General features: G+C 46.9%; 1 protein-coding gene across 1 annotated transcript in view; it reads right to left on the bottom strand.

Moving 5' to 3' along the window:
- ZFHX2 (zinc finger homeobox 2) overlaps positions 1-20,362 on the bottom strand; it is a 527,257-nt gene that overhangs the window by 16,402 nt on the left and 490,493 nt on the right. The window lies entirely within an intron of this gene.

The following is a 20,362-nucleotide window of genomic DNA, read 5'->3' as shown; positions in this document are numbered from 1 at the left end:
CCTGCCCAGGAGGAGAAGTTCAGCATATTTCTAGCATGAGGAGCTCCAGATAAAGGAGACGGCAGAAGACAGAGATCAAGAAGTGATCCGTGCTATAATGGGAACCCCCAGTCTCTCAGCACATGGCATGAATGAGAGATTGTACCAGAGCACGTAAACATGTGAAGCCTGACAGTACGCCATGGGCAGAAAAAGCTGGTACTGCTACCAGATGAGAAACCTGATCAGCTGGGAGGCTGTAAATGCCCCTAAAGAGGGGAACTTGGTCCGTAGGCCAAAACTGCCACAGCTGAGTGCTTGATCACAGCCAACTAGGAGGGCTGCCGCTGCTGGGTGGTTCCACAGGCCCACCTTCCCAGGACTACTCCATAAATCTTATCCTGAGTGAGGTTGCTGCAGTTCCCCCGTGAGAGAAGAGTCGAGCCACGAGGGAGGCAGAGCAAACTGTGCCCGTTGCACAGCCTGAACTACCACAAGCAGCCAGCAGGTAAAAAGTAGAGCTTTGCCTGTACAAGGAAACGGTGCAGTGGTGTGCTCAACATGCCAACTGGAAATTATCTGAAAAAGGGACATTGACTCGAGTTGTTCATTATGCCAGTGAAAACACTGCACCTAAGCCCAATCATGCCTGTAGACGGTTGTGGTTAGTATTAGCAGGACCTTGACCATAACAGCTGGGAGAGCAATTACCAGTTAGGTGGGGGACAGTGTAACACCTCACTGTTAGAACTCATCAAACTGTGTAGTATATAGTATTGGCATGATATTAAAGTATTTTCTTTTTTCATAAAAGACCATCACTGGGTGGATACTGTCAGTTGGTAACTCCCATTATCTCCCGGAGAAGCCTTTGAATGGTCACCTTTGTTACCTTGAGAGTCAAGTGTAGTTAGGTAGTGTATCCACCAGAAAAATCATCACAGAAGGTAGGAAACTTGTTTTTCTGATGGATACTGCTGACCACAGATTGATCACCTTGTGGTTAGATAACAAAGCAGTACCTTCCGAGGTGGTGGGTCTGTGGAATGGCTCAGAATAAAAAGTTCTGCCGGATGTCACTTCCACTGGACCTGGCTCTCCAGAGAGTAGTACTTTGTGAATATGTGAACTGATGCCCACGTAACAGCCTGACAGATGTCCAAGACCGGTATTCCCAGATAGAGTGCGGTGGTAGGAGCATTGGTTGCGGTTGAATGAGCCTGTACACCTGCCAGAGGTTGTCTCTTACCCAATCCAAAGAAGACCTTGATGCAATGCACAATCCATCTAGAGCTGGTTTGTTTCTACTTGCTTTGCTCTTCTTTGTCCCAGAGAACCTCACTAAGGGCTTGTCGTCCACCTGATGATCCATGGTGACATTGATATAAAGCTCAAGGGCTCTCTTTGGGTCCCAACGATGAAGCCTCTTTTCAAATATTGCCTGCAGGGTTTAGACTCCCTGATATGAAAAGGCATCACAACTTTTAGGAGAAGCGCTGCATTAATTCTCGGCACTAGTTTGTCTGGGAAAAAAAGGTGATATACAGTTGATGGAAAGATAATGATTATAACTCACTAATGTAACAAACTGACATGGTCGCTATGAGGGAAACTGTCTTCATGATCTGATGGGGATAGCTAACTGCAGATTCCTTAACTTTTGAATTCTCGCCAGGCATCAGACTCGATCCGGAAATTTTTCAGCAGTACTTTTGCGCGGTTGGGGGACAACGTCGTACAGCTCAATGAGGACGTCTACGCCATTTGTGACGTCAGTGGAGCATACAAGTCCCCTCTGGTGAACGGGCATCAGTTTATTCTTTTCCGCGCTGTAACATAGGATCCAGAGAAGCGTATCTCTGGCTGTTTTTCGGCCTGCTGTAACAATTCTTTCATCTGAAACTGTGCCAGAGCGCTCTATGCCTTCTGGATTTAAATCCTGTGGGTATTGTGCTCAGCAGATGTATGGTACGGATTCTCATGCTATATGCATGTGTTGCTTGGGTGAGCACCACAACACCGAAGAGTGTGATACCTGCCAACATTGAAAACGAAGGCGCTGCGGGAGCGATGAATGAAGCTCTTAACTGCATGTTTTTCCAGACTTTCTGTACTCCTAAGCGGTCGACTTCACAGTCTGCAGTTAGGCCACAGAACCGCTCCAGAAACTGGTCCATGTGAGAGTCGCTTAACATCCTGTGAACAACGTCCGTGATCCAAGAGTCCTGTTCATGTCTCAAGATAAGCGTTGTCATAAGTGATCAAAGTCATGTTTTTTTGGGACTGCTTAGTCTTGCAATGTGCTTTTAGGTGGTTCCTGCACCTCCCTTCCTTTCCTGGAGGAGGCGGCTAGGGCCCAGATGAAAGAGTATTAGGATGCTCTCCTTGTCATCTTTGGACCCTCACCTTCCTCTGGAGTCCCTCCGGGCCCCAAGGAGGTGATGGGTACAGTGACTGCGACTTCACCAACAGATTCGTCCGCGGTTGCAGTCAGGCCCTCGGGAACACCGGTGCACAGTCCTTCAGGGCTCACACCTGTGGAGCTGACTGACTGCAGAGCAATGTTGGTGTTTCCTCAGGAAAACGTTTTGGTGGAGCTGGAAGATTCCAACCTAGAGTTTGTGCACGACCCTGCAGAGTCTAGAGGTATCGGCATCCCTTTGAATAATTCTGTACACAACGCCATCAGCATTGACCGTCGCCCTTCCAATTTTGTTTCAGACGTCGTGACGCTGCTGATCGATGACGTTTGCGGATCCAATAATTCAGGATTTGATGGAAGGAAATGAGGAAGAGGTTTCTTTGGTGCAACCTGTGAATGCACCTCCTATGATGGATAGCTGGATCTTGGAGCTAGGTGAATCATGCAGGTTAGGGTATTACCCTGCTTCTAGCCTTCTATCTCCTCCTGTCTTTGTCTCAGAGGCCAGTTCTTCTTTGGCGGATATTTTACATTTGACTCTGCCTTTGGTGGAGTAATCTACAGCCCCTCCTCATTGAGGTTCTTCATCCCGATCAGTCAGGGGTTGAGCCAGTGCCTTTTGTGAAGCACTATATATTTCACTAGGGGCATTGTCCTAAGCCTGCTACTGGTGCGTTTGTTGACCATACTATTGCCCACAAGCATGGCCCTGCCCCGGATGCTCCTGTTTGCATTCTCCGCCAACCTACACACCACAGTTTTGTGGTTCAGGACACTTGAGCTTCCCACGATGTGGATAGTGTTCCTCCTATTCCAATTGACAAAGATTGCCGAAAGCAAGACTCTTGTGCAGCGTTATGTTCCGTTAATATGACTTGCATTCTAGGACGTTTGTCATACAAATTAAGGGATTTGTTGGCGTAACTATTGCCATTGTTTCCATAGGCTAATGGGAACGATTTGAATCAACTGATTTCGGGTGGATGGTAAGGTTAATCATTAGGTGGGGAATGGACACCACTGATTCGATTGCTCGAGCAATGGCGTCTTCTGTGGCGGTGTGGCGGTGCGCCGGCGAGCATGGCTTCATGCTACTGGATTTTCAGAGGCAGTCCAGTCAGTTTTAATTGACATGCAATTAATTTGTTTCATGCCCCAGCAGATGCTGCTTTGCATAGCTTTAGGGACAGACGTAGTAGTACAGACCCATAGCCCTGTTTCTTTCTTCCATCTTAGTAGAGGAGACGTTTCTGTTCAAAAGACATCTCCTAGTATATGATTTGACTCAAAATTGTAGTATGGTATGCGTTTGTGCAGTGCAACGTCAACTGGTGTGGTGTTCCGGTCTTTGCAGTTCTTATCTGTTATATTGTTATGGTCGATGACCGGTTGTCTTTCTAGGAGACCCTACATGGGTTTTTTGCCTACCAGTGGTAGAGTTTTGTTTTGGTTATGTCTGCTGAGGGGATCCTCACTCGAGATTAAATTGTATGGGTCTTTCTTATGTGAAGACGATTACCTGGGGTCTTTGTTCATGCAGGACCAGTACAGTTTTTTCACTGAAAATTCAGTTTCTTGGATTAAGTTTTTCTTTCGGTAACTTCCTGCCTTACTTGATACACAGCTTTTAGTTCCTTCCTTTTGGAGAGTTTTTCCCTCCGTCCATTCTGGAGGTTTATTCATCAATCGTTGTAGATTGCAACATATTTATTATTGATGTTTTCCGTTTGTATGGTGTTTATTCCTTCCAGTTTGCCATGTTTCTACTGTAGGTTAAAGGGCTAAAGGTTTGATATTATCTGTCTCTTTGAGACCTTTGTTCCTTCTCTATTGTGAATATGTTATTCTCTGTACCTCACAGCCATTTAGAGATCATAGTGTGACCATATGAAGGATATATATATATATATATATATATATATATATATATATATATATATATATATATATATATGAGGTATGTCAAGTTCCAAGAGTCCGTAAGCACAGCATATAAGACCACACGAACAAACAGGAACCAGCAAGACCCAGGATGGTGCAATATTTTGTTTATTTAGATTCTAAGCCCAGCACCAGTCCGCCATGACGCGTTTCGGCTAGAGATAGCCTTGTTCACATGACATATATATATATATATATATATCCGATGCCCGGTGGAGCTACCCGATAGCTAAAGAAGAGCTGGGCTGTGGACTTTCCCCTTGGCCTTCACCTACCCAGCCGGACTTTGGGCAGACTTTCCTTCGTCTCTCCGTCGCATTCTCCCTTCTACCGCTTTACCCATCCCCCTTTACCCTTCTATGCTCCATTCATCTTATCCCCTATGCTCTTTAAATGTTTTTCCATTGAGACCTAGCTATTTGGCCGATGCCCGGTGGAGCTACCTGATAGCTATAGAGGAGATGGGCTGTGGACTAAGGGTTTCATTTTCAGGTATGTTTTCTTTAGGTGGTACCGACTGATTAAGATACTTTTGGCAGCATTACCTTAGTGCCAAGACACCTGCAGTGTTTGTTGAGGGTGCAATATCCTTTTCAGTGTTATATGGTATGGTAGTTTGAAGCTGGTTTTCCAGTTCCGTCTATTTATGTATGTATACAAGGTATACATAAGTGTATGGAATTTGTGTTTCACGTTATTAGAAGTAGTTGGACCATATATATGGTAGAAAAGATATTTAGCCTTGTTTTAAAAAAAGAAACACTTTTTATTTTTGAGAAGCGATTTGCTTCTCTTTTTACTGTTAGTTTTCGGTGTGTTTGATTGTCTTTCCATCTATACAAACTTATGCATTATGTAAACCTTCGGTTGGTAATTTTATCTAAAAGGCTTCTTTATTCCAAGGATGGATAAAGCTTTCTTGGTTCAAGGAATAATCCTTCAGACCTTGGAATGAACAAGTTACTTACCTTCGGTAACGCTTTTTCTGGTGGATACAGTATCTGCCTGTGGATTCCTCACCTTGTAAATATCCCCCTGCGTCAGCAACATTCGGAAATTCTTTTTTAGCTCTTCACGCCGCCGTGGACGATGTCACAGAACACACAGCTTCGCGCGCGGCTACGCTGACGTCACTGTCACAGTACCAAATATTTCAAGATAACACACACAGTGTGTAGTCAATGCAGGAAAGCAATTATAATAATACATTTCCTTTGACAATACAATATGTACATTAAAACAATGACACTAATACAGGTATGTATAGAAGAGTGGACAATGGGAAGGCAGGTGGGCCAGTGAGGAATCCACAGGCAGATACTGTATCCACCAGAAAAAGCGTTACCGAAGGTAAGTAACTTGTTCTTCTGATGGATACATCTGCCAGTGGATTCCTCACCTTGTGAATAGAGTCCCACAGCAGTCTCCACTCCCGGAGGAGGGTGTCCACTCTCCTACACCAGAAAATCCTGGAGGACAGAACGCGCAAAGTGGCCGTCCCTCCTCACTTCGGAATCCAAGCAGTAATGCTTCGCGAAAGTGTGAAGGGAAGCCCAAGTCGCAGTTCTACAAATGTCCTCTACAGGTACACCCCTAGACAAAGCAGATGTAGCAGACCATGCTCTAGTAGAATGAGCTGTTAAACCTTCAGGAGGTTCCTTACCCGCCAGAGAGTAGCATATCTTGATACACAAGACAATCCATCTTGACAGCGTGCGCTTGTGCACCGCCTTGCCTCTTCTGGCTCCAACAAAACTCAGAAAGAGCTGGTCATCCACTCTGAACTCTCTGGTTCTATCCAAGTAGAAGCTCACCGCCCTCCTAGCGTCCAAGCGGTGAAGTCTCTCCTCCTCCTTGGAAGGGTGAGGGGGAGGATAGAAGGTAGGGAGGGTAATGGACTGCCCTAGATGGAAGGGAGTTACCACCTTAGGCAGAAAAGCAGCCCTGGTCCTGAGAACCATTCATTCAGCATGAATGGTCAAGAATGGGGGCTTAGAACTAAGAGCTTGAAGCTCACTTACCCTCCTTGCCGAGGTAATCGCAATCAGGAAGACCATTTTAAAAGATAAAAGCCTCAAGGGACACTTATGCAAGGGCTCAAATGGAGAACCCATTAAGAAAGTAAGCACAAGATTCAAGTCCCATTGAGGTACAATAACAGGAGTAGGAGGAAATGTACTTGTAAGGCCCTTTAAAAACCTTAAAACAATGGGTGATTTGAATAAGGATGGCTGGTCTGGCAGGCAAAGGAATGCCGACAATGCCAATAGATAACCTTTGACTGTAGCCACAGCAAAACCTTGCTGAGCTAAAGAAAGAACAAACTGAAGTATGTCAGACAATCAAGCCTTCAAAGGGTCAATGGACATCTCCCCACAACGAGACAAATTTAGACCATCTATAAGAGTAGATAAACTTGGTGGAATCACGCCTAGCCGATAAAATGAAATCCGCCACATCATGTGGGAGAGAAAAAGAATTCAGGTTGTTCTGTTCAATCTCCAGGCATGAAGGTGTAAGGTCTGGAGGTGGGGCTGTAGAACCTGCCCCTCCATCTGAGAGAGGAGATCTGCCCTGAGAGGGAGACGGAGCGGCGGGCACAAGGAGAGGTGGAGAAGATCTGTGTACTACGCCCTTCTGGCCAATCCGGGGCGATCAAAATGACTCGGCCCGGTCTTGGCGAATCTTCCTCAGAACCCAAGGAATCAAGGGTATGGGAGGAAACACGTAAAGGAGTCTTGAGTCCCAACTCAACTGAAACGCGTCCCCCAAAGCTCCCTGCATCGGATACTGGAGACTGCAGAAAGATGGGCAGTGAGCATTCTCGTAAGTGGCAAACAGGTCCACCTGAAGATTTCCTCACATCCGGAAGACGTGACGAACCACTTCTGGATGAAGCCTCCACTCGTGATCAGCCGAGAACTGCTGACTGAGACTGTCTGCACGCACGTTCAGAACTCCGGCCAGATGATTTGCCATCAGACAAATCTGATGGTCCTGAACCCAGGACCAGAGACGCAGAGCCTCTCTGCAGAGACACTGCGATCCCACTCCTCCCTGCTTGTTGACATACCACATTGCGGTCGTGATGTCTGTCAGGACCTGAACCGACTGACCGCGAAGGGAAGGGAGGAAGGCCTTGAGCGCTAAATGAATCACCAGCAATTCTAAAAGGTTGATGTGGAGCAACCTTTCCTTTGGAGACCAAAGACCCTTGATCTCCAGATCTCCCAGATGAGCACCCCACCTTAGGGTGGACGCATCCGTTATCACTGTGGCCACCGACTGAGGCAGTTGAAAAGGCTTTCCTTGAGACAGATTGCCTTCCACGCCCCACCAAGACAGATCCGCAGCAGCTTCTCTTGAGATCCTCACAGACTCCCTGAGATCTCAGTTGTGTTGATACCACTGCCTGCGGAGGCACCACTGGAGTGCCCTCATGTGCCAGCGTGCATGGTTGACCAGCAGAATGCAGGAAGCCATCAGACCGAGCAGACGAAGGACCTTCAGGACTGGAACAACCGCTCCATTGAAAAATAAGGGAATCATTTCCTGTATGTCGCGAATCCTTTGAGGAGGAGGGCATGCCCGACACACAGTGGTATCCAAAACCGCACCTATGAACAGGTTGCGCTGGGAGAGCACCAGGTCAGATTTGGGTACATTTATCGAAAAGCCCAATCTGTACAACAACTGAGTTGTGACTTGCAGATGATGGAGCACTTTCTCTGGAATTTCTGCTTTGATCAGCCAATCGTCCAGATAAGGGAATACTGGAATCCCTGACCTTCTAGGATGTGCTGCCATCACCTTGGTGAAGACTCAAGGCGCAGTAGAAAGCCCAAACGGAAGGACCGCAAACTGATAATGTTGCGAACCCACTGTGAAACGGAGATACTTCCTGTGCGACTTCAGGATAGGTATCTGGAAATATGCATCCTGCAAGTCGATCGACACCATCCAGTCTTCTTCCAGCAGCGCTTGAAGAACCTGCTTACTGGTGTGCATCTTGAACTTCTCCTGCTTCAGAAAGAGGTTCAAAACCCTGAGGTCCAGGATTGGACGAAGTCTGCCATCCTTCTTGGGAATCAGGAAATACTGGGAGTAGCATCCCTGACCCCTTTCCTGCTCCGGAACCACCTCTATCGCACCTTTTCTTAGTAATGCCAGGACTTCCTCTTGTAGAAGCAGCAGGTGGTCCTCTGAGCAAAACCCTTGGCAAGGAGGGTAATTAGGAGGGAATTTCCGAAAGGGAAGTGCATACCCATTCTCCACGAGATGGAGAACCCAAAGGTCCGATGTGACTGACTCCCAATCTCGTAGAAAATAGGTAAGCCGACCCTCTACAGGACCCGCATAATCCGGAATGGTGGATCTAGGGCTGCTTTGCTTAGGTTGGAGGGGGGTGAGAAGAGGAAGGGGAAGAGGAGGAGGAAGCTTGACATACACGAGAACGAGCTCTTTGTCTGCCTCTGTACGTCTTGTACAGCGGATTTTGCTGTTGCTGCTGCGACTGCTTGTAGGCTCGAAAGGCGGACCTTCCAAATCCTCTATACCTTTTACCTACAGTACCTCTAGACTGTAGACCCGAAGACCTGGCTGTTGTTCTGCTATCTTTGAATCTCTCCAACGCAGCATCAGCCTTCTTCCCAAAAAGGCCCGAGCCATAAGGTAAATCCATTAGGACAGCCTGGACATCAGCAGAGAATTCGGAAGACTTCAGCCAAGCTGCTCTTCTGGTGGCAATAGAAGACCCCATGACTATCACCACAGAGTCAGCCGTGTCCAACCCACTCTGGATGACTTGCCGAGCAGCTGCTTGAGTATCAACAAGCACCTCATTAAAATTCAGCCTGTCCTCCTCTGGTATCTTAGGGGCCAGCTGTTTCACAGAATCCATCAAAGCATGGATGTGACGCCCCAAGAGGCATGTGGCATTTGTCGATTTTAGAGCCATGCTCGCTGAAGAAAAACGTTCTTTGCTACTTGGTCTTGTTTTTTAGAATCTTTGTCCCCAGGCACCTGGGAAACCACCTGCAGATTTTTTGGAGCAGGCTGCCTGTACCACCAAGCTCTCTGGTAAAGGATGAGATGATAAAAAGTCTGGGTCTCCATGAGCCACCCTATATCTTCTTGCGACAACTTTCGAAACTGATGGAGCTGTAAGAGGCCTATTCCACACCTCCAAGATTGGCTCTGTCAAAGCTTCATTAAAATGAAGCATAGGCTCCACCACAGAAGGAGAGTGGAGGACTTCTGTTAATATATTTGATTTGTACTCCGCAGTAGGCAGATTTAAATTCAACAGTTCTGCTGCCTTCTTGATGACCACATGATATGGTGCCACATCTTTTGAAGGGGCATCTGGGACAGAGGATAACTCCCAATCCGGAGACAGTTCCAATCCACTAGCCTCCCTTAGGTCATCAAAGAAATCATCCGATTCCTGCAGCTCACCTTCTTCCATCTCCACTTCTCTGTACCTGTTCCTCCAGAAGTCGCTGAGCCTCACGCCTCTACCTCTCCTTCGGGAACGACATCGGAGTATCCCCAATCGACTCCGATGGAGCCGGAACCGGCGTCGAGCTCGGAGCCGAAGGAACAGACTGCTGCACTCGAGGTCGAACCTGAACCGGCGCCAGTGACGAAGGAATCGGCGTCGAAGACCTCGGCGGTGCTGAGAAATGCCAAGGCTGTGTCGGAGCCGGCATAAATGGCATGAACGGCGCCGGAGCATACGTCTGGGGGACCTCCAGATTAAAGGCCATAGGACCCATGGGACCATTCAGTGCTCCAGAGGGGTACATGGCTCTCGTGAAGACTCCATACATAGCGTTTAAATACTGTGTAGGGTCTTGTTCCGGGCCTGGAAAGGGTGGGTATGAACCCACAGGCTGCTCTCGAGGAGGCACCGGATTCTTGTCGACTTCTTCCTTGGGTTGGTGTACCGGAGTTGTCAAACCCTCAGGCAAGGGAGCCTCTTCCTCCTCTCGAGTTGGAGATCGAAACGGCGCCGGAGAGGGATTCGACACCGGAGCCGGTGAATGCTCCGGCGACTCTATGGGCGAAGCCTCACCTTCCGGATCCAGAACATCTGGAGAAGGAGATACATCATCCTTACGATGTCTTCTCACTGGCGACTTTGATCTCGAATCCGAATCCTTCCCAAAATGGTGTCGAGATCCATGCTTCCTTTTCTTATGCTTCTTTTTTGTCGACCTGGAAGCATGCTCCGATGACGACCTCGAACGGGATCTCGACCTCGACTTCAAACTCTTCTTGTCCTTTTTACTCTTCATCTTGGCAACCAGGAGCTTCGCCTCTCGTTCACGAAGGGCCTTGGGGTTCATTTTCTGACAGCATGGACACCCCTGGACATCATGGTCTGAGGACAAGCACCATACGCAATCTTCATGCGGGTCCGCGATTGACATCATTTTCCCACATTCTCCGCACGGCTTTAATTTGGTCTTCTTTGAGGACATCTCGACAGGAGACAAAGAAACAAAAAAACACTGAAAGTAACAAACAGCAACAGAGTTACTCGACAGCTACAGAGGATCCCTCGAAAACCGTTAGCGTCGACGACGCGGAAAAAAGGGAACTGATGTCATCCCGCCGCCGGAGTCCTATTATGGAGTCAGTGACGTCAGCGGAGCCGCGCGCGAAACCATGTGTTCTGTGACATCGTCCACGTCGGCGTGAAGAGCTACAAAAGAATTTCCGAATGTTGCTGACGCAGAGGGATATTCACAAGGTGAGGAATCCACTGGCAGATGTATCCATGAGAAGAATGGGTTTACTCCCCTTGATGCTAATAAAATAGGTTTTGGAAGTCCTTTACAGATTTTGTAGGGACAGGATTCATTTAATTATTTCTTTACTGTTGTAGAGAAGGCGGTTTACATGGCATTCGTGTTGCCTTTGGCACTTCTGGGTCTGGAGTTCACTTACCTTTGGGGTTAAATGCTAATGTTTGACTGTTGTCTGATGTCTTTTGATAGAATATTATCCCATTTGCATTATGCTTGGTTTTTTCCGTGCCAGTGGGGCTCTTTCTTATTTACATTCTCGGTGGTCATAGCCACAGTTTTTATAAAGAGCCCAAGCTCTTTTTCATTTAGTTCCTACACATATTGGGTGGATTGCTCTTTGCAAGTGGTTGGTTCTCTTAGTGAACTTTTTCTGCTATGGTGCTCTGTGACGTAGAGTTTGGTCTTGAATGACGTTTTGATTCACCGAAGCACAGTCATGGTATTATTTTGAGTCATGCATGGAGCATAGACACCGGAGACTGACCTTGTGATGGTAAGTCACAGACACCTGGTAGTAGCACTCCTTGCAGGGTTTCAAACTTGTAGTTTCAGGGGAGACACATCCCTTTGCACAGCAACAGAACTGAGGAAGCGAGCTCCGGATCCGCATCAGAAGGTGCCTTGAGAAAGGAACCGACATTGATTCACAGAGGTGGTCGTTGTATGTTGTCACTTCCAGCCCGGGATGGAAACGACTAAGAGCCGCATGACACCAGCTATAAGTGTGTGAGGGAATTGATCAGAAAAATCTTTGGATCTAGTCTGGAGCTTGGGGTTATTCTTCAGGTGAGGAATCTGCAGTTAGTACTATCCATCAGAAAAGGTTGTCCTTGCCCAGTTTGTAGAGTCATAGTAGAACAGACCCTAGCACACCAGTGGCAAATTATCTCAACCACCATGATGTTCAGTATCTTCGGTTTGCTCTGTTGCCCCATCAAAAGGGGTATGGCACGTGATGATCCAGGTAACACTCTTGTACCCATTTTCTCTACCGTAACTGATTGTTTGATCATAACTAGCACTTCTTATATGTCACATAATCTTGTTCCACTACCTTTTTAAAAGTTTGACAAGTTCTTGCCAATGACATTTGACAACGTTCCCTACAGCACAGACAAGCAAAGGAATGGCCTCTCCCCATCGAAAAGAAAACGAAGGCCTCAACACTCGAGTCTGCTTAGTACTAGACAATCTCTCAATTCCAATGCGCAGCTAAGCTACTGGGGAGGTTGGTGCTAGAACAGCAAAATTTGTTCAAACAGACAGATTCCTTTCAGGATGGCTGGACCCCTTTGTCAGCCGAGTAAGGCAGTGTGTTAGTGACAAAGCTCTGATGTTACAAGATCGACCAGCTGTATGCAACGTGCCGGAGTCAAACCATGATTCTTTCTCCATTTTGCACAAAACACCCTTGCCACATCAAGGGTGTGTTGTGCAGTGACCTAAGGACCAACAACAGTCTTGAAGATCAGGAAGTTGGATTACTGAGTTGATTTAAAAGATCTCTAGCAGCAAAGAAAAATGTGATCCCGTACACTTGTTTTTCCATTATATTGCTATTTTTCTGTTCCCACACAGATCGTTAGCTAGTGTCACTGCATTAGCTTTGTTATCTATTGCTCTAGCGCTCCCATTTACATGGCTTAGTGCGTTTAAAAAAAGAACATTTGATGGACAGAATGCTGCACAAAGTCAAACATACACCCCAGTACAGAGATCTAGGCCTAAATACATCGTTTTTTTGCTCACCATGCCATTCCAGTTTAGACCCAGCTATCAGTGCTCCGTCCATCATCTCCTTGTGGTTGCTTTGATTACCCTAAGTTGGCAGGGTATGCCCAGACGTGGGTCCCTTGCTCACTTTGCCACTGGATTCAAGCTAGCCAGGCTAATGAGGGGTGTTACCCCAAAACCTGTCCCAGGATGCTTGTTTCTGGTCCAGGGAAGACCTGGCTAGGCAGTTCGGGCTGGACTGTTCCCAAAAGGAACAGGGTCAAGACTGATTTGCGTATGGCTAGGTCTGAACTGGCGTGGCGAATTGAGTTAAAGAATGATGATGGATTAAACCCAGATCTGTGATTGGGGGTGAGTGCCTGAAAAGTTTCAGTGCTCCGTCCATAATCTTTTTAGGTTTGCTTAGTGCATTTATAGTCATCTGTATTAATGAACCTAGAAGTTTCATAAATCCGAATACGCCTTTTACAGTTTCTAAAGTTACACTAGCTATTTTCCTGATTGAAACCATGTGATAGCACATTTTCTTTGACGACAGTGTTGCGTTGTGTGGGAGCGTGCTGTAGTCTGTTGCCATTTAAGGGTTGCAGCCTTAAGGAAGCTGCATGGATATTGTAACATGTGGGAAACCATGCCTTTTAATGTCACCCTTTAATTCATGTTCAGCCAATGTGATAATTTCGAGAATTGGGGTGACAGCTGTTTTGGGTGTTTTAGTTACCACTTGCACAAAATTTGGATTTTTGTGAGGGTTTGAGGCCTTTTTAGAAGCCACTGAAGATGATATTTCAGACCCATTTGTTTCACTACTACAAAAGCTCTTTTGATCGCAGAAGTTTCTTTTTCTTGTAGAGCTTTTGTTGTTTTCATTTGAAGCCATATAAAGTAAGGGGGCTCTTGGTTTATTTGTTGCAACATATTAGTGGTACAGTTTTGGTTTTGATTAGGTTTGGAGTGCTGTGGGATAGAAATGGGGTATAGACTCAATACATTTACTGAAACTGCCCATTTCCATTTTTAAAGTTCAGTCTTCTGGTTGACACCCATGGGGTTATAGGCTGGTGATGGGACTGCTTATGGTGGCTGAAACAAGGGTGTGATTTTGTTAAGTGTGTTCGATGTCATTCATGCAAGCACGGTAGCCTGTAGAAGTGCTGGCAAGTAGGTCACTTTGAGGCTTCATGAGTTTAGGCATTGATGGCATAAGTGCCAACCTTCCAATAGTTGATGGCAATCTTCTCATCGCTACTCATATCGAGTCACTGTGTTTATGCTCTCTTATACTCCAGGGACATTCAGATCAAGATAGAAGCCTCAGAATGCAGGACATGGAATGTGCTGGGGGAAGTCAACAAGAAGGGTGTTGCAGAACTGAAAATATTCACGCGTCTGGGGGGAAAAGAAGGTGAGCTTGGGATCTGATGCATTGGCGCACACACCACTGTCCCTTACGTGACTGGGACTGATGTGATTCTTTATAAAAGAAGGTTAAGTGTTAACGGTGGTGGGGCTATACCTCGCATGGGTAAAACATAGATCTATGGCAATATTCTTCTAACCTTTTAAGGCTGGACCGCTACCCCCCCCCACCCCCGACTTCCAAGGAAAAAATAAATCATCGGGCCCTCCTCATTTTATAATTACTCTATTAAACTGGCAATGTTTTAACATGTCTAGACTTATTTAAAGAATGCAGTTATGTTCTGTTACCTTCAGTCAAATACATGATTGCCAAACATACTATTCTGGTCAGACAGGCCTTACTAATGTGTTAAAGTATCCACAGTGTGAATATTAGAAACAGCAGTAGGGTTTTTTAAGAATATTTGGAGTCCCTTCTCTTTTGACACCTTCTCCCAGCCAAGATATACATGAAAAAAGACGTTAGTGATGGCCCATTACAGAACGGATTACTGACACTTTTTTCCACTGAAAACAAGGCACTGTTTTCAGCATAATGCTTCTTTTGACCAGAGCCTGGCCACTCCCTCCCCCGAGATCACTTGGAACCCTCCTAGGGGGGCCCACCCCTCAGTTTGAAGACCCTGATCTATGGAGTGGAGGACCTATGCCTCGCATAGGTAAAACATAGATCTATTAGACAAATGTAGTATAGTATGGCTTTGGCATGTCAACAGAAGAGCCATGATATTTAGAAAGTATAACACTTAATAGAAGGTTTATTTAAAATAACATAGGAGAACCCTATTTGCATAGCTACTTTGGCAAGACATGTCTGACTTTTCATGACAATTACATATTTTTCTTTGTATTGTGTTAAATTGCAAAGCTAGGCGACCTCCCTCCACTTAGCTGAAAGTGGGCTAGCCAGAAGGCAAGGTCCCTCAAATCTCTCTACCTAACTTTGCCCCAGAAACGCTGCAGTGTTCTATACCCAGTGCATGCCCCAAATGCACCTCCTCGAACTATTAGCACTCTGTTTTCTCTGACCCCTAAGAAAATGATGAGCCCTGGTTCTCCTTCTTGCTCCTTTTTCATACTTGTGTACAGATCAGTTATAAATTAGGTAGAGGCTGCATAAAAGTACTGTAGACAAGGCAGTCTCCTGGCTCAATATACACAATGATTTGCAACTCCTGATTCTGCTCAGTGTCTCTGTCTATAACCCCCAACCTTTCCCCAGACTTTGACCCACATTCTCTTCTTCAGTGCAGGTACCTCCTACCCTCCCTTTGCCAAGTGTGATTATTAAGATGTTGAGAAACAATACTTTAACTACAATGGTCCTCACGTATTTCCTCTACCATATACTATTTCCTGTTCGGCCTTCCCTCCTTTTCCATCTCTTTTGTCCTCTCAGGCCTCCCTTTGCTTTAGGATTACATTATCAGGTATAAATAAAAGAGTTACATTTGCTAATGACCTTTCTGAAGGATAATCTTCCTACCTATAATATTCCTCATTGGTTGCATATCCCTAGTTACAAGACTGGGTCTGGAATTTTTTTTTAGTTCTCCTGTGCTAGTAGGGAGTGCTGGCTCCACTCACCGAATGTCAGTTCCCGATCCATTTTTTCTGTGCCATTTAAGGAAGAGATGAGGAAATAGCTTATTGAATATAAACATATAGGACTACAACTGTTTTATAAGCTTCATACAATGGTGGCCTATGACCATCCTTCATCCTTCGAACCATCCTTCAGGTGGCTAGGATCAGTGAGGAGTCTGTAGGTCGATAAGAGTAACAACCAGAAAGAAAAGACTGTTACCGAAGGTAAGTGACTAATTTCTTCTCAGGGGTACTTCCACCTGCAGATTACTCACCTCTTGAATAGATTCTAACGCAGTATCGCCTTCGAGGTGGGGAGTCTAAAGGAATATTAAGACAAGGAAATCCCTATGCACAGATTGTGCAAAATGGCTATCACTTCTCACTTCTGAATCTAAGCAATAAGCGTGAGGAGATACACAACACCTCGACAGATCCCAGCAACTGTGACCTCTCTGGACCGCTCCGATGTTGAAGACTTTGTTCTGATGGAGTTAGTGCTGATTTCCTTAGGCGGCTCCTTCTTGACTATGGTGGGGCACATCTCCATGCAAACAATGAACCCACCACATAAACTGCTTTGCCCTTTTTGTTGCCTATATACCCCATGAACAGCTGGTCCAGCCCTGATCTTCCTTTGTGCAGTCAGTATAATAACTGGATGCCCTCTTGGGTATAGCTGGTGTAATCTCGCCTCCTCCTAAGGGGGAACTAGTGGAGGGGGTAAACAACCTTTACAATGCAACTTTTACCACGCAGTGCCTTTACAACGCAACTTTTACAACGCAAACCATTACAACGCATTGCGCAGGGGGGCGCTCTAGGATAGGGAATAGGTTTAATGTACTATCCAACACCTTCCCTACTATCCACGGGGACTGGAGTTGGAATAGTAAATTAAACAATTCACTATCCAGCGCCTAAAAGCACTATGCGTTGTAATGGTATGCGTTGTAAAAACCGCGTTGTAAAAGCATGCGATGTAAAAGCATGCGTTGTAATGTCATACATCCAGTGGCGGGTAAAAGGTAGGAATTTTAATGAACTGTCCCAGATACAAAGCGGGCACCACCATAGGAAGGAAAGCTGCTTTAGTTTAAAGTACCAGTTTGTTGAAGGAGGGTGAACACAGAGTGCCTGCAGCTCACTGACCAGTTTCGCAGAGATAATGGCCACAAGAAAAACTGTTTTGAAAGTAAGAAGACTTAACGAACTACTGTGAACGGGCTCAAACGGAGTTCTCATTAAAAGAAAGTTAAAACAAGGTTCAAATCCCAGAAAGGCAAATTTAATATTGACACACATCTAGGTAGAAACGTGCATACATCCTTTCAAAAACCTGATCACGAACTCGGATTTAAAGAAGGATGCTGATTTGGAAGGAAGATAAATGCTGACAGGGTAGCAATGTAAGCGCCCACTGCACACCCCTGCTGGATTAAAGACAGAGAACACGGAGAATTTCGGACAGGCGTCCTTTCAAAGGGTCTACTTTTTTTTCCTTGAGCCTTTCAACATACCTGTTTCACCTTTCAGAGTAGATTGATTTTGTGGAGGGGGGACAAGCTGATAATATGATGTCAAACCATTTTTTACAGCAGCTGGAAGGAACTCAAGTAACTACACTCCGTCTCCAGCCATGAAGGTGGAGGCTCTGAAAATTGACTGGGATAGGACCTCCAGTCTTGGTAGTTCGAGTGGAGGACATAGGAGTGTCTTAGGAGGTCTGCGAACCACACCCTTCTCTGCAAGTCTTGGGCGATAAAAAAAGGCGTTCACCCTGTCCTACTGAATCTTCCTCAAGACCAGAGGAATTAAAGACCAGAGAGGAAACATTTAATGAAATGGAAAACTCGATCTCAGTTGAAACACATCTCCCAAGACTCCCTGCAAGGGAACCTGGAAGCAACAAAGCTGTGGGCAATTAGCATTCTGAAGAGCAGTAAAAATATCCAGCTGAGTGTGCCCTACAGGGTAAAGATAGTCTGGACAACCTCTAGATGGAGATACCATTCGTGGCTGACAAGATGACTTAAACTGAGACAGTCGGTCCTGGTGTTCAACGAGTGAGCCAGGTGGTTGGAAACTATCAAGATTTCATGCTTGTGTGCCTAAGTACAGTGTCAACGCTTCCCAGCAGAGAAGGTGAGCCGCCACTTCTCTATGCTTGTTGACATTCCATATTGCAGCCCTACTGTCCATCAAGATCTGGACAGACCAGCCGTGAGAGAGCAAGGTGTTCAGAGTTAACAAAACTGTCCGCACTTTGAGTAGGTTGATGTGAAGTACCTGCTATTCTAGAGACCCAAGTTTGCTGATCTTCAGATGTGCACCCCACCCAAGGGAGAACGTGTCTGTGGAGAGTGCTGGCAGTGAATAAAAGGAAAAGCCTTGTGACAAGTGCTCCTTTATCGACTACCAGTCCAGATTCACTGTAGTGATGTCAGAACAATCTTCCCCGTGCTGGAACTACTTCTGATCAAGGCATCACTTGAGTTTATGTTCCAGCCTGCATTTGTGACCATTAGAATGCAGGAAAGCTGTAACCTAGCAGATAAAGAACCATCAGGACTGGAACTCGATCCACTCCTGAAACATTGGAATTATACCAATGTCAACTGAGGAAGAGGAAAGACTCTGAAGGAGTGCTGGCACTATGAACCAGTTGCAACTTGGGCAAATTATTTGAAGAGTCAGGTGAAATAGCAGAAATGACATTGCCTGCACGTCGTCCAACACCATCTAGGGTGAGGCGCTAGGGGGCGCACAGCGGAATGGCTGCCTGACATGCAGCTCCGCCGGGCGATCACACACAATGTGATCCATTGCCGCTGAAAACCCACCATCCCTCGCAACGCGACTACCAACATAAATGGGAAGATAGGGAGCAAAAACTGACCCGGACCGCTGCGGTGTCCGCTCCCGTAGTGAAGGAATATTCCGTTTACATCGCGGAGGAACGGGACTGCCTGACAAGATGGCCGCCAGCAACCGACGTCGCCTGGGACTACAGCGCGGGGCTCGCAGCTGAATGCCAGAATAGCCCGAAATTCACGGCCGGAGGTGAGCGAATACTGCCCAGTTCAGCGTTGTTGCTCTGAGTTGCCGCTGTCATTGAAAACGCCGGCAGAGCAGAGCTTATCTCCGGCCGGGTGCCTGACAAGATGGCGGCGCCTCTTGAAGAAATGGCGGGCTCTTTGTAATGAAGCTGGCGGGCTACTGATGAGCTCTCCGCGCTGCCGGACCTGCGATGCTCGGTGAGAACTGAAGGGCGCCCTAGCATGTGGCTTTTGAGTCTGGGGATGACATCACGCTAACGTCCTGTTCCCACCCGCACTCACATCTTGAGAAGTAGATTCCCTCTGCGCTGGGCGCTGGCAGGAGATTTGTGGGGCTGGGAGCGAGGCAGAGCACCCCACTAATGCGACCAAAGCTCTCCGGACAACGTTGGGCTGCTCCTGGGCTGCCACTGACCGCATGATATACACCATCGTCACGTTCTGGCGCAGAGTCAACTGGTGGTGCCCAGAACGGACGCGGACCTGTCCCCATTTGCTGCTGCGGGCTCTCACTGTCAGGGAACCACGGCGACAACGGTCAGAGTCACGAGGGCGTCTGGACCCGCGCGGAAGAAAGTACAGTCACCGGCCACTATCATGGGGAAGCCGGACAAGCAGCAGCAGAAACTTACTTTCGACAACAGGAGAGCGTCGAAACCTGCAGACGATTTGGCAGAACCCGGAGGGTCTTCAGAATCGCCGCAAACCACTAACATGGAGAAGATTCTTTTGGCCATTCAATCAAATCTTCAGGATATTAATGGCAAATTGGACAATTTGACGTGCAGGATGGATGGCATGGCGGCTCGACAAGAAAAACATGGTGAACGACTAGATGAGGCCGAAACAAGGATATCGGCTGTAGAGGATGAGGCACGAACGTCCACCACGAAATGCACCGGAATGGAACGGATTCTACAGGTGATAAGAGCGAAGGAGGAAGATTTGGAAGCGCGCTCCAGGCGTAACAACGTGCGAATCGCGGGCCTGCCGGAATCGACCAACACAGGCCGTATGGAACACTACGTAGAGGGGTTGTGCAAGGATATCTTTGGGACGGAAGCCCTGTCGCAGATCTTCATTGTGGAAAGAGCCCATAGGTCGCTAGGCCCCAAACCACCGCCCGGTGCTACACCCAGGCCAATTGTGGCGCGCATCCTCAATTATCGAGACAGGGACACGATCCTCCGGCTTGCAAGGGAGAAGGGCAGAATCACCCACCAAGGCAACACTCTGGAGTTCTACCCCGACCACACAGTTGCTGTTCAACAAGCACGTAAAGAATACGCGACAGTAAAGGCTAAGCTGAGAGAGTTGAATATTGTATACTCTATGTTATACCCTGCCCGCCTTCGAGTAGTATGGAAGGAACAGGCGGTTATACTGGCGACACCCAAAGCGGC

Source organism: Lissotriton helveticus, chromosome 5_1 (assembly GCF_964261635.1).
Source record: "Lissotriton helveticus chromosome 5_1, aLisHel1.1, whole genome shotgun sequence".
NCBI lineage: Eukaryota > Metazoa > Chordata > Amphibia > Caudata > Salamandridae > Lissotriton > Lissotriton helveticus.
This window is presented reverse-complemented; position numbering and strand designations above follow the sequence as displayed.